General features: G+C 45.1%; 1 protein-coding gene across 3 annotated transcripts in view; it reads right to left on the bottom strand.

Annotated features, from left to right (window-relative positions):
• Window positions 1-14,210, bottom strand: part of FAT1 (FAT atypical cadherin 1) — a 119,312-nt gene extending 105,102 nt beyond the window's left edge. For 2 of the 3 annotated variants that reach the window (XM_058669891.1, XM_058669893.1), the window contains exon 1: window positions 14,161-14,210. The gene's annotated coding sequence lies outside the window, so the exon portion shown is untranslated. Of the gene's footprint in view, window positions 1-11,523; window positions 11,654-14,160 lie in introns of those variants that run through there. The other variant, XM_058669892.1, reaches the window with a different exon arrangement.
• Window positions 14,211-15,625: the final 1,415 nt, after the last annotated feature.

Below are 15,625 nucleotides of genomic sequence, written 5' to 3'. Positions count from 1 at the left end.
ACTTTCTGTATGAAGTTTGCTGTCTTGTTAGCACTTGATATAACTATCTGAAAGAATTAAAATAAGCCTATCATTAAGTCTGACAGTGAGACAACCACTGAAACATCAATATGAACCCCTTCTCCCAAAACATACCATTTTACAATAGAAAAACTAGAAGTCAGGTGGCAAAGTTTTCCCTCTAAGTTAGCAAACCATACCAATTATATCAGCATCTTCTACCACTGCTATCGGCAACCATCTGTCTTCAGGACACAGGATGACCTATCACCCAGTATTTGTCACCCATTCCCATCAGAAGAGAGAAACACACACAAAAGTTAAACCATTAAGTTAACACACACAAAGCATCAAACCACTATAGAAAAGAGGCAGATGCTGCGGGAAGGTCAGAGGGAGGCTTGGGAAGCAAAGAAATTGAAGAGCAATATTCCTTTAATGTGTGGGATGTTAGACAAAGTCCACTGGGCCGAGGCCTGGCCGGAAGAACAGGAGGACAATTACTTCCAGCCAAATTGTTCTGAGGCCAACCACTTCATCCTTTAAATCAACCACAGCTTCACAAACCCCTAGCCTGTGTCAGCAGAGGACAGCACCATACCCTTGCACAAGTATGCACTGAATGTGAAAGCCACCAAAGGTGAAGGAAACAGCAGACTGGAGGGCTGGTTTAACAGGTAGGCTGAAATTAGAATGGCAACATTAATTTACAATATCTTAACTCAGCTACTGCCAACTTTGCTCCATTAGTCATTTCATTAGTGGGGGGCGAGGGGAAGAAGAAAAGACCTAATATGCTTAAAGCAATTAGAAGCTTAATTGATATTGAATCGCATTCAAGTTGGTCCCCTTACTTGTTCTTTAGCTATCATTGCTTCCTCCTCGGCAGATAAAAATCAGGAAATTGGAAATATATGAGGCCTACTGGAAAACAATTTACATTTAAAATGAAATTTTCTCCCAAAACTACATCTATAAATGTCTCAATTTGGTCAACAGTTCTAATACTCATGAAAATTTGAATATTTTAAAAGGATCTGAAAATGCTAACAAGGAAAAATTTTAATTCTGTTCAGCCAACAGGCATAAAGAACCTGTTATTACTGAGCAATGCTAGATAATACAGTTAAAGATTATAGAAGACAAAGTTTCCAATTATAATTCATTTACAAACTAGGAATAAAAAATATGTGTAAGCCCATCCTTAAAAAAAGTTTGTAAAGATGATTTTAAATAAGTATTGCTTTTTGTTTTCGGTTTCAGATCACATTTTCAGGGACATCATTACTATTGTCCAATTCACAATAAGATATTATATCAAAATTCTACTGCAAGCAGTGCAAGTAGGGTGCACATGTTACAATACTTGGATCTGGTTAACCGTGGACAAGAAATTCTGAACAGACAAAACCATTAATAAGGGTTACTTTCCAGAGAATAGGAATATGTAACAGGCAGACTGAAAAATTTTTACATTTGTACTTTGCTATCTAAATTTTTGGCCTAAGCAGATGTTACATTTGTCATTCACTCACTTCTTTCATCAATTACTTAATTTCTTCAACAAACACTTCAAGAGCACCTACCATGTATAGTTCTGAAAGTTGGAGATTCAAAAGCGAACTAAATTGTCAGTGAATCCTGGTGAGATACACACACAATGACAGTGTGTCGGAGTGGGGAAGATCAGCCTGGTATCCACATGGAGAAGCCAAATGTAGGGCAGCAAGAGCAAAAGCCAGAGGCAGAGAAACCTGCAATAACACAGGGAGAGGTCATGAGAATGCAGCAGCTGCCAGGTACTGAAAAGGGAAGGAAGCCTGTGGAAGGATGAGGTTGCAGGGGTTGAGAACAGGAGTTCAGAAGATGAAATGCTGAAGGAGAAAAATGAAGCAGGACATGGAGGCTGTGGTCAGCAACCTGGAGGACAGATACAGAACCCCAAATCCCCAAAACCAAGGTTTCTCAATCCTCGCACCATCAATCTTCAAAGCAGATTCTTCCAAGATTCTTTGGAGCACTGGAGGATGTGTACCATTATTCCTGGTCTCCACCCACTCAAGGCATGTAGCATCCTCTTTGCATCCCCAGTTGTGCCAACTAAAAGTGTCTCCAGTCATTGCCAAATGTCTCCTAGAGCTAAAAATCATCCCTGGTGGAGAAGCAGTGGGCTGGAGAAGCAGGAAAGAGACCACCATGGCTGGGAAGGGGAAGAACAGTTAAGCAGAGAGTCATCAGGACAGCAAAAGGCAAGGACAATCAGGAAGCAATGATGAAGGGGCTGTCCTTTTTAAAACAAATCACCAAGATTAGTTTTAGATTTGCAGAAAGTTGCAAAGATGTCTCCCTCATTGTTAACCCACTGGTATCATCATATATTTGTCAAAACTAATAAACCTAAATAGATACATAATCAACTCCTTAAGACTCCTCTAGATTGTAAATTCCAGAGATTTCTCCTAGTTTTAATAGGTTTACCCATGCTGAGAAGTATTAACAAGGTATTCTGTAAAGTGTCCCTCCTACAAAACAAGCCTCAACTGGAACCCATCTCCTTTCTCAGGATTACAGTGTTGTGTCTCGGGGAGGAAAGCAGAGGGGTAGAGTGTCATTTCTATCCCATCCTAGCTAGGGATATAATCAACATGAGTCACTTAGACACTAACTTGCTCCCCTGACTGTAGTAGCAGTGTCTGTCAGGTTTCTCCACCGTCAAGTCACCTGTTTCCTTCCGCTCAGTACAGGATTCTCCAGAAGGCAATCACTACATGCAAGCCTACAATTGGGCTGCACAGACATGCCACATGATCCCTCTACTTACTCAACCATTTGGTAAAGACTGGAATGAACTAATAAATAAAAGGTGATGTTTAGGACTTCAGATTAAATACAATGAGAAAGTACTCAAGGGTCTGGAATTGAGAGTGGGACAAAGTCATTCTGGTAGTTGTATGGAGAAGCCAAAGGCAGGGCAGCAAGGGTAAAAGCCGGAGGGAGACAAACCTGCAATAATACAGGAGCAAGTTCATGAACGGGAGGGTTGCTCAGCAGCGAGAATTCAGCAGCCAGGTACTGAAAGGGGAACTCTGTGGGAGTATGAGGTTGCAGGGACTTAGAACAAGAGTTCAGTTTTACACAAAATCAGCTGGAAACACAAACAGGGTATCCAGTGAAAGACAGGTGGGAGAGGCCCAATATACAGATATAAATTTTAGAGCTGACAGACAATGGATGATAATATTTAGGACCAGGCAACTGAGATCACTGAAGAAGAGACCTCAGAGAGGAAAAAGAAGCCAAGGTCAGATCCCTGTTGCTCTCCAGGAGCTGAGCAGTAGGAGAGGAGACAGGGTTGCCACTGAGCTCTGTGACCAAATCAGGAAGCACAGGTGTGGTTAACACACAGCAACACTTTCTGTGCACCTGAGGTAATGATACAACTTAGACAAGACTCAAACCACCAGATGAAGAAAAGGCCACCAGACTGCCATCTGCCCGGCCATAAAGAAAATGCCCAACAGAAAAGATCTCAGTGGCTTTCTCTATCCAGGGCTATCTGGTCACAGCTCCTGCCACCACCACGTGTCCCTCACACTAGACTCCCAATCACCCAACCACCTTCCACAATCCACCCACCAAGGCCTCATGGGACACGGCGAAGCTGGAATAAACTTCCTGGATGACATGCATAGTTCAAATCTTTTAAAATTCAGTGTTTACTCTGTAAACTTGGCTAACAGCAAAATACTATAATTAGAACTCCTCAACACATTCTTTTGATTAGAAATAATCCACTTTTTAGGAGACAGTATTAACCCTATTATAGTGTACCTAGCAACTGTGAACTCAGGTTTTACTAGAAAATATCATGACCTTTTTAAGGCTTTTACTCTATCCAAAACCAACACTATAGTTCAAGGAAAGAGAAAAGTTACTAACAACATTTCATCTAAAAACTATTATTATCCAGAGTTCTTGCTTATGAAAAGGAAACTCCCAACATCACTTTAGCCAAGGGCTACATTTTGATCTTTAGAAGCTGATCACACTACTTTCAATGCACAATAATCTGGGATTTCTAAAATACATATTTCCAAAGGGAAAACAAAGAGTGTTTACTTACCTAAGTTCTTTTCAAGCCCCAAGTCCAAAGATTAAACATTTTTAGTATAGATTTCTGAAAATCCATAAATACAAGGGAAAATAGTTTTTGAATAAATCAGATACCCTCATATTTCTTCATTTAGCAGAGCTTCATGTAAAATGCCACAAATACTGTGACTGCACATTCTTCACAAAACACAGCCTCTGTGCTGAAAACAAAACTGCACAGAGCCAAACAGTTCAATATAAAGCTCCACTTTTAGAAATGCCCCAATGATTGAGAGAGAAGACATGATGGGACAAAACATCACTCATTGCATGAATTCAGTTAAAGGCTGCATTTTCACTCTTCAGGTCACAGGTAATTGTTTTACCACTCTACATAACAACAAACCATTAAACCTTGCATTCCATGTGATAAAAATGATAAAAATTCTTAAAGAATCTGGTGGGGTAAGCATCATGGCACAGCACATCCAGCCGCTACTTGGGATCCCCATCCCCACTTCTAATTGACCTTCCTGCTAATGTGCCTAGGAAGCAGCATCAAATGAAGGCTGAATTCCTGGCATCCACATGTTGTTTCTGACTCCTGGCTTTAGCCTGGACTAGCTCAGGCCTGCATGGTCTAGTCCTAGCCATTGCAGCCATTTGGGAAGTACATAGGATCTTTCTGTCTTCTTCTCTGTCACTCAATTTCAAATAAATAAATGAATAGATAAGAAATATAAATTTCTTTTTCAAAGTTTACTAAATGTTTAATGACTTCTAAAACCATTTAATACCCACAGTATCTAAGCATGTTTTTTTACAGCTATAACTAATTCATAACTTCCTGATAATAAACAGAGAAGCACACAGAAAAACAGAATCTTTCATTTTTCTCGTAAATTAAAATACCAAGCCAGCACTTTAAAAAGCTTTCATTCTATGTTAAAAAACTAATCAGTAAATCCTGTCTATTTTCCTCAGTGCATAGTATTTTTTTTTAAACTCATCCTAACAGGATTTTCAATACAGGGTAAAACCATGATCCTAGAAATTGAAGGGCAGCCTTAGATTTGGGATAGATCATGTAACTACTTCTGGTAACTACATTTATGTGTTGTTAACTTTCACTGGAACTGCAAGTATGATGACTCTAGCAGGATTCATTTAAACACTGCCTTCAAGTGAATTATGGAATTCAAGTTAAGGTTGGGAATAACCCTCACACAACCGATACTATCAGCAGAGAACTATAAATCTTTTTCAGAACTTAAAATTTGGACTTCTGTATGATTTCATTGATGCAAAATACAATATTAAAAACTTTCTTGTTCTTAAGAAACTGAAATGCTTTAATTGTTTTTAAAAGGCAGAGGAACAGTGAGACAGAGATTAAGATCTTCCATCCACGGGTTCATTGCTCAAATGGCTGCAACAGGACTGGGTCAGGTCAAAGTCAGGATCCTGGAACTGTATCTGGCTTTCCCATACAGGGGGCAGAAATTCAAGTAAGCGGGTCACCACTAAACTGGAAGCAGAGGAGTTGGGATTAGAATGGGAACTTCATTATGTGAACCAGTTGTTCCAGCAGAGGCTTAAAGGGTTGTGCCATGTGACACCTGCCTCTGCCTCTATCCTAATTTCTAAGTAACCTCTCTATAAAACCAAATTTATTTACCACATGAACCTATATGTCTTGCCTATTAGTACAAGCCTGTTGAGCATCCCTTATCTGAAAATGTACAAACTGGTATGTCGTAAAATCTTTGAGTGGTTTGAGTGGTAACATGATGCTTACAGCGAAAAATCCTAAAACCACAGAATTTGTTTCATGCACAAAATTACTGAAAATATAATGTAAAATTCTCTGCGGACTATATTTATATATGGTAGATATGAAACTAATTTGGTGTTTAGAATTGGGTCCCATCTCCAAGATTTTAAAGACATATATACAAATATTCCAAAATCAGAAAAAAATAATCCAAAATTTGAAAAGCTTCTGATCCCAAGAATTTCAGGAAAGGGACACTCAATCTGCATTACGAAGATGACTGCTTTTTTTGTGCAAAACAAGGACAGGTCAGCAAGGGCCACATGTACATTTCTGGCTGAAATGGACCGTGCTGGGCTACTCCAGTCTAAGTTCTGCATCCTCAACTACCTTCCAGAACAAACTCTGTCCATAAAGGCTCAATGAACAAACTGATGGCTTCTTGTGACTTGAGAGCATTTTATCTTACGTATCTTTCTCTGCAACCAGCAATAATTTAAATATGTCTTGGCTGGGTGGCCAGTAATTAACACTATCCACTTCTACCACTCCCAAATTAGTAAGCTTTTATTACAGGTCAAATTGTGCTCCCTGTATATTTGAAGTGCACAATGGGCACTCCACTAAATAACGGACCAGGAATGTGAATGTCCACGGATAGTAAGAAAAGAGATCATCAGACAGGAATCCACTGTCTTCCTTTCTCACCTACTCTTACCTAATCTTATACCTCCATGCTTACTATAAATAAAGACAGCCTTCACACCATAAAATTTTGCCTTTCCTGCAGCTTTTATCCCCTAAAATATTCTCAAACAACTTTAGCAACCTTTCTCTACTGCCACTTTCTGCTGAGTCCACACACACAAATAAGCTCTTTCCTACCTCAAAATAAACATTCAAACTGTCATTTCCTTTTCTCTTTCTAATACTGGCAAAAATCTTAGAGAGAGAGGGAGAGAAAGAGAGAGGAGTCTCTCAGTACCACTTTGACTTCCCTACAGCTCCTTTGAAAACATTTCTGGCCTCACCTACTCATCTCCATTCTGCTATCACAAGTGAACATGAGATCACACAAAGTTTTTAAGTACCACTCCCCTCGCCTCCCCTTGCATTGTCAGACACTGCCTGAAAGAGAGGCAACCCACAACGCGTGAAAAACAAATGACACTACAAGCTCCTGGTTGTCTTCAACACTCTACCCAATTGTTCACCATCAAGTCTGGCACTAACAAATGTTTGTCTTTCAACTCTTCCTATGCATTTGTACTTGAGGACTTTATCCACTCACTCTGCCCTAATCTCTATTGCAATCCTATTTTCCTGTAGACCCTGAAACACTCCTACAATAGTCTTCACCCACTCTCCGCTACAACCTAACAGCTCTACTGAAGGGTTTAATTACTTCCCAAATCACCCCAGCATGTAACCTAAGACAAAGGGAAAGACCTGGGAGACTACCTGCCAGGCCCATATGCTTGAATTCAAGCATATGAATTCAAGGAAGTTACTTAATCCTGAGAACTATACTTCCTTGAAAGCTGAAGTGAAATCTTCACAGTCTCCTAGCATCCCTACACACATCTATGCATTCTTTCTCAAATTTCACACTGTCTGTGATCTTTAATTTCTACCTGTCAAACTTCCACTTCTAAAGTTATCTGGACTTATTTTCTTCCGCAGTTTCTCAAAATTGTTCTCTTTCCATTTCTTCTGCTATCATGTAGTTCATGTGTGAATTTCATTGACTATTATATTTTTTAGGAACTACTTTTTACTTGAAAGACAGTTATAGATAGGGAGAAACAGAGAGCATCTATCCATGGGTTCTCTCCCCAAATAGTTGCACTGTCAGTGCTAGGTTGGTCCAAAGTTCAAAGCCAGGAGCTTCTTCCACATCTCCCACAAGGGTACTGATGCCCAAGGCCTTGGGCCATTCTACACTGCTTTCCCAGGAATCTGGGTAGGAATTGGAGCACCCAGGAATTGAACTGGCAGCCATATGAGATGCCAGTGCCAACAGATGGACAATTAGCCTGTAACACCACCACAATGGCCACTTGGATATTGTATTTGGCTTATTAAGTATACTCTTCTTAATTATGTGGCAAAGACATTTAATCTTTATTTTCCTAAACTTTACATCCTAAGTAGATGATCTCTATTTTCCTAATTTACTTAAAGTTATTTCTTACTTGAAACGCAAAAAGGTGTACTTCCCACAAATTCGTAACAAGTACAGCAATCAGGCTGTCTTGAGCCAATGACCATCCTGTGATGGGAGCCCTAAATTAGCCTAACATATCTACCTCCTCCCTTCTGAAATATAATGCAAATATACAGTATTTTTTTCTTCCCATATTCCAACTCCCACGTGCAGCTTAGTTGTTTTCATCTGACTCTTCAACATTTCCTTCTCTGCTTCTGTCCTTAACTCTTGCTCCATTGAAGCTGTCCTGTCTTTAGAAACGAATTTAAATTCGTAACAGATTTCAATGCTGTAACTAGACAAAAAAGTGAATCAAGTGGAGGCAGGACTAAAGAAGCACTGCTAATAAGCCAACTCTTTGCTCAGTATACAGTATGCTTGGGTCTCTGACCCTATTTCTCTCCATTATACCATAACAAGCTGCACTGCGAATGTTACAGTCTGTGTCATATACATCACTTTTCCTGGAACTATATCATCTACCCGTAACACCCCTACTCACCAGGCCTCTTTCCTCAGAATTCACCCTATCCTAAATCCACTTGGCCAGGTCCCCTGCTTCCTGAGGTGGTAGGACAAACTATCCTGATGTTAAAGGACCTCACTGCCAGTAATGGTCTACTTGCCTTTTTCCCTCATAGGAATGTAAGCTCTGAGGGCAAAAAAAACCCCAAGACATTTCTAGGAACAGAGGATATTCAGTTGTAGGTCAGTGAATACAGAGATAAAGATGAAGGATTAAATAAATGGAAGGTGCAGGGTAGCATTAAGTAGTTGAGGGAAGACAGAGAAGGACAACAAAGCAAAATAACACACCCACCCTTCTTAAATGCACAGAAAATCCAGGTATCAGTACCAGGCCAGTAACAACCCCATACACGGCTGCCCTGAGGAGCGCACTGATTTCCAGCCACCTAAAAAGGGGTCACACCCACCTCAAAATGTCTCTGAATGGAAGATGGACAATATCATATTAACCGCCTGCATGAGACCTTATCATGAAGCTCCATGTTTTAATACTCCATGAAGGACAAAATGTTAAGCAATGGTTTTCCTAAATGTTTCATAGAAGCCATTTAATCACAGACATACCACTATCTACACAATAAGACCTTTGGGAATTAAGGAAAAACTTAGGCAATATATTTAAATCTGGATCTGGCATGAAAAGATGGTTTAAAAAAATTAGACATGTGAAATATACACATTCTTCAAGCTCCTAGAAAACCTTTCATCTCAGACGATGTATATCACTCATCTCAAAAACTTGTCTCCAATATCTAATGATAACTGACACTTGCAAATTAAATAATTAAGTGAGGCCAAGAGGTAAGAGCTTGGTTTCATCATCTTCGCAATTTGTGAATTCCACTCATAAAGATTCAACAGCACACCAAGCCTTATGGCTCCCTGCTATTAAATCAGGTCCTTCAGGCCACAAATGCGGCCACAGAGACATCATTTAATACAACAAATTACTGCACTAATTTGATTCGGTTTATTGATTCTGTGCAAAACCAGCCAACCTCAGGTGGAAATTAGGAGGCAGCTGACTTGATAGGAGAACTCAGACAATCTCTTTGATCATTTCTACCTCTAACATTCAAGAAATGAGTAACTCAGAGGTCATTCAAGAGCTAAATCTTAAGACACATACTACAAGGGCCAGGCATCAGGTGAATGAACGCAGTGCTGGTCTGTACACAGTTTTTGACATCTGAGATGTACTAACATGATGAGAACCCAACAGGGACACTGCTCATGACCAATGAACCAATGCCAATGAATACACAGGTGGTCAACAGGACCTCGTGAAGTCTCCAGCAAACCTCACTGCCCTTGATAGTGACAAAGAATTTGGTTCCTTTGCAATTTTTATTTTTCAAGAAACAGGTACACAAATGCAAAACTTACTCATGAGAGACTGCGCTTGTTAAACGCCATGTTTCATACAAGTTAAATTATTTGAATTACTGCTTTCAAAATTATATAATAGTTTATTTTTACATCTTAAAGCTTAAACACATAGGAGGGATAGTAGTGATGTGGACTCGCAGGCATCTTTCTAAGACAAAAAGCCAAAGTCAACTAACAGAATTAACTACAATTAACAGAAACAACATTTTTCCAGAGTATGGGTAACTACTGGATGTGCTTGGTAACAAAACCTGAATTCTTGAGTAGGATGAAACCATCTAGTTCAGCATACACATTTATCATCTCAAACTATTGGCTATATGAAGAATTAAGCACCTGCTTTTGAAAAAGATAAATAGCTGAAGGTCATTTGACTTCTAAATCTTCTCCCAATTTCAATAGACACTGTACAAACCCAATTAAAGGAAAAAAAAAAACGCCTTCACCAGTACTAGGGAGTTGCTTAACAAAGGCCACTTAATGAAACTACAGTTCAGACACATGTAAAAAAAATTCACTGCATAGAGAATATTTGAGTTTACTTTCCTAATGTATACAATTGCGTCCTTGTTTCCTCTGCCCTGCAAATCACATCAGTGAGAACAGAAAAATCTTAAGAGACAACACACAGCCTTTCCATAAGAAAAGGCTGAACACAAAATACCAGAATCTGTTCTTAAAAAAAAAAACAAAAACAAAAACAAAAAACCTTATAAGCGTTTCTCCTCCAGAAACGCTAGAAATATCTGATAACACCACACTTTTCGCAAACGGTTAGCCTCGAAACCCATCTACTACACCTCTGCAATCCGCAACCAGTAGCACTAAAACCTCAGAGGGGCACTGCCCCGGGGCACGGGCATCAGAGCGAACTCAGCGACTCCATTTCAAAGATCCCACTCCCAGACACTGGCCTGCCTTTCATCTCACCTGCCCTGTGAATATTTCAGCGGAAAAAAACTAAGCCAGTGCCAAGATCAGTTAAGTCGTTAGCAGACAGGAGTTTTACCGAGAGGAGGAGTGGCGCGTTGGGATGTTTCCGAGCTCTGGGTCTTAGAGGAAGTTCTCTCCCGCCCTGGAGATCTGGGCTTCGGGAGCAGCTGAGATTCCCAGCAATGGCTCCAGGACCAGACCCCGCGCGGCAGGGACCGCAGCAGCCGCAGCCCGGGGCTCGGCAAGTACCAGTCAATTCACGTCGCCAAAGACCACCACCACCACCACCACCACCACCACCCCGCCCCCTTACCCTCCCCAAGCCAGCACTGAACTCTCCAACTGGGAAGGATTCGACTCCATACCACCTCCCAAAGTGGCTCTTGCTTCCCTTCGTTTTTCAGGGACAGCGAGTAGAGCACAGGCAATTGGGTGAGAAAGCACCCACAGGCCACAAGCCTGCAACCCCCCCCCCGCCGCCCAAAGCAGCAAGTTGCAAGCCTCCGAGGGCGCAAACCGCTCCGGCCAGCCGCGGCGCTGCGCCCCTCGCCTTGCCAGCTCAGCCTCAACTCCAAACTTCATCGCTCTCAAAACTTACAGCAAACTTGTCCCGCAGCGGCGGCGGCGGCGGCTCTCTCAGGGAGCACCCTCGATCTCCTCAGCGCGCCGCGGAGCGCAGGACGGCCGTGCCGGGGGTCTCACGGGGCCCGCACGTCCGCATGCCGCCGCCCGCGCGCCCCGCTCGCAGCCGCCCCGCGCCGCCCGCGCGCCCCACTGGCCGCCGGCTCGGCTCCACACGGCCCCGGCGCCTCACGCGCCGCGCGCCCGGGGTATCCCTCCGCCTGCGGCCACGCCTGCGAGCGCCGGCGCTCGTTTCTGCCGCGCGGAAACTCGAGCCCACTCCTCCCGGCCGCGGGGTCGCGGGCAGTCGTCGCCTGCCTGGGGTCGCCGGAGCCCTTATCTCCGCCACGGCCAACTCCGTGAGGGGTGGAGACGAGCAGACGCTCAGGGGACTCTGAGGAATAGTCTGGGGCTTGATCTATGCAGAGGATCCTTAGCGCCAGCACACAGCAGCCGCTGAGGCGAAGAATTCACATGGAATGTTCTCTGCTAGCAAAGGGAAAATACTAGTGCAGCTCAGAAAAAAAACCAAAAAAAGAGTCAGGTAAGGCCTCCTGGGAAATGCTTTTCCAGTATCGCTTTAGATTTTTCCAGAATCTCTAGGGAATTCCCCCATCTGCCTTTGAATGCTTTGGTTGTGAGTCCCCAGTTACTTGCTGGAAGAAAATCTGAAAGGTCCCCGAAGGAATGCAGTTAGATCTGAAACTACTTCCTCCTTAAATCTACACTTCACTCCCGGGGAAACAAAACTGCTTCTCACCCTCTTTGTGCAGAGGCGGTCACAGCCCCCTCAATCCCCGGCAGGGAGCCCCAGCTCTGCGCTCCCCGAGTCTGAGGGGGTTATAAAAGGCAGCTCATGCCCCACCTCCGCTTCCCTAGTCAGTCTGAGCGACCCGAGGGGCGGGAAAACTGCGAACCCCCGAGGAAAAAGCGAAGCCCGGGGCGTCCTGCCGCCCACTCCCGGAACATCCCCGACACACACCGGCGCGCTCGGGCCGCGCGTCCCGGGCTCGGCAGTCGGTCCCCGGCGCGGGCAGAGCCCCAGACGCCGGCTCCGCTGGCTGCCCCCGGGAAAGGGCAGGCACGGCCTCGGAGAGTTTGTGAGGCTCTAACGTTTGAACACGGTGCCAAGAGACCCGGTCTCCCCCCCTCCCCCGGACCTGTAGGGAGAGGGCGGGGATGAGGGAAAACGGTGAGCCAGACGGGGACGAGAGGGGCTTCATGGGGAAAGTGAATCCCCCTGGCTCAAAGTTAATGCCGTCCCTCAAGTCATCTTCAAGAGGGTGAGTGACACTATAATGGTGTCCCAGTATGGCTGGGAAGAAGAAAAAAGCACGGGCGCAGAACGTGTGCATTCCTATGTGGCGCTCTTTTTGCTGCTCACTCCCGAATATAGACACAAATGCACCACACACCCAGCGTGTAACACCAGCAACCAAAGACTTGCGTGGCCACAGCCTCGGCTGTACCAAGTGCTCCTGCAGTTACAGGTCAGTTTGGCCAGTGCGGCGAAACTGGGTGGCCTGGTATTCAAGATCAGGTAAAAAACATAGCCACCGCAGAATGCCGGCCGTTGGTTTGGGGGTTTGGGGTGAGGCAGTAAACGCTACGGGGGCGGGAGGGAGAGTCTAAGAACAGCAGTGAAAACTACAGAATTTTTTTTTAATAGTCCAAAAAAAAAAAAATCCTGGAGAAAATTACCACTCGTTAGAAACTAATAGCGTTAACACTAAAGATCTGTTGAGGAATGCTGATTTTTCCAGGCCAAGTGAGAAATCCAAGGGCCTGAAGGAAGTGGCACTTGGTGGCCGCAAAAAACTGCCTGGAAGCAGAGGTGGAAATTTCAGACTGTGGCTTCGCCGCGATTTTACTGTCCCTTACAAAGCCCCAACAGAACGAAATGGAGATGCCTTTTTGGCTGCGATCGAATTACCTTTACGTGGAAAGAGACAAATGTGGTTCGCGCTCCATGTATTTGTCCTTTATAAACCGTCCGCCGCGCAACTAACTCTGTCCACGAGGGTTCAGTAAAATTCAGGGGACGGAGGGGGAAGGTGGATTCCCGAAACAAACAAACAAAGCTTTCCCCGGCACCGGTGTCTGCCTGCAGTAAGCCCGAGGTAGGTTTTGGAAATCGTATCACGGGCCTGGTAGTGACAGGGAAAGCCGCGGCAGGGTCACAGATCTGGTGCCTCTTTTCTGGAGCACCCTGCAGGGCCAAGTTCGCCGGCCGGGAGGAAGCCGGCCAGGAGCGCGCCTTGCCCGCTGCCCGGACTAGAGGGCGCTGCGCCACTGCAGATCACGCGGTCCCCGACTCGCCGTCCCCAAGGCACCATTTCTATAATAAGTTACATTCAAAATCATGCACAAACAGCATCGCTTCTCAAGTTCTTCAGAACAGTGCCCTGCATGGATTGTGGGAATTCCTTCAAGGCCAAGTGTACAGACCTCTCACGCCCGAGCAGTGCACCATCAAGGGTGCGCAGCTCCCCGCGTAGAGAGCCCCTCGAATGCGCACACTTCCCCCCACTCCTTAGAGCCAAACACCTCCCCTAAATTTCCTCGACGCTTGAACTTAGTTATTAAAAGGCATGCACTAAAACAAAGAACTCACCGTCCAGCTGAGTCCTCGGGGGTCCACTTTGAAGTCCCCGGCCGCACCGTTTGGCTGTGTGTTAAGAGCCGGTTCTGAAGTACTAACTTCGCTTCCCTCGGATCTTCACCATCTCCCCAAGCACAGCGCCATCAGTCCTAGCTGCCGGGACCCTGGTGGTCGCATCTCCAAGAGGCTTCCCACCACGATGAAACTTGAGCCCCCGAAGGAGGTGGAAAGAGGACACACGAGGCCTAGGAAAGAGAGGGCCCAGGTGAAGCCAAGTTTGTCAGGACATGTCCAGGCAGCCAGCAGCCGAGTTGAGGAGTTGCGGCCGGGAGCTGCGGCGGATCAGTGCCTCTGTTCCCCACTCCCTCCCTCTTGGAGAACCCGGGGTGGGGGGGGCGGGTAGGAGGAGAGGGGAGGTGACGTCAGTCAGCGCCCCGCCTCGCCCCCAGCCCCCTCGCCGGGTCGGCCTCCGTGGCAGTCTAGGCTGCGGGCGTGGAGGCTCTCGCGGACTCCCGTACAGCAGCGGTCTCCGCGTCCGCAGCCGTCCCCACGGGGAAACGGCTGTCCTTTTGCTCCCTGCCTTGTCTCCCGGAGCTCCCCTGAACCCTGGCGTACTTCGCACTCAGCACCGGAGACGCCCCGGGGCTCCTTGGCGCGGGCGCCTCACTCTAGGGCTTCCAAACCCCTCCGGCAGCGTTTCCCACGCTTCGGACTGCAGGTGATGCTCTTCCTCTTCTGCGACTGAATCCGTTGCGAGGTGTCACCTACCCGATTTTCGCAGGGCTTCGGCCGACTGGCCCGGACGACGTGGACTTTCTGGCCCTGCAACTTCTGAATGTGATCAGTTTTACATAGTTGTGAGCTAGCGCCGTTCGTGGCCTTCGCGTTGAAAATCAAAGAGCCTGGTTCCGGTGTTCTGATCCTTGCCCAGTGCTCTTAAGTCTTTAGACCCTACTCTGAAGCACCGAAGGTTCCTAGGGGCGGGGCAAGACACGCTAGAGCAACCGATTTCGCAGTTGTCTTACCAGTCATCCAGTCAATAGAGGCTGAGACACAACTCAGTCGTTCGCGTCTCCAGGACACTGTAGATTTAGATAAGTAAAAACACTGTTGAAATTTAATTCATTGATTCATGCTTCGTTTTTATGTAAGCATCCAGGCTTCAGGAAAATACTTGCTGGGAATTTTTTTTTAATGTCACTAAAAGATCAGAATAAAATATCTCCTGAACAGCATGAAATTCCGAGGGAGCTATTTCTGTAAGTTGACAGTGTCTCCAGAAGATTGACATTAAAATGAGAAGATCATGGAAAGGGGGGAGGGAAGAGGGGCGTGTTCCACCAACATGTGAGCGGGTGGTTGGTGTAAATCTATTGGTCAGTTTAGTCAGTCGTTCTATTTGAAAGATGCAGAGCAAAATCCTGAAGACACAGGCAGCAGGGTAAGGTGTTCAACAGCCTGGGGAAACAACGAGTCA

The sequence above is a fragment of the Ochotona princeps genome, chromosome 11 (assembly GCF_030435755.1).
Source record: "Ochotona princeps isolate mOchPri1 chromosome 11, mOchPri1.hap1, whole genome shotgun sequence".
Taxonomy (NCBI): domain Eukaryota; kingdom Metazoa; phylum Chordata; class Mammalia; order Lagomorpha; family Ochotonidae; genus Ochotona; species Ochotona princeps.
Note: the sequence above shows the minus strand (reverse complement) of the source record. Positions and strands in the feature narration are given on the sequence as shown.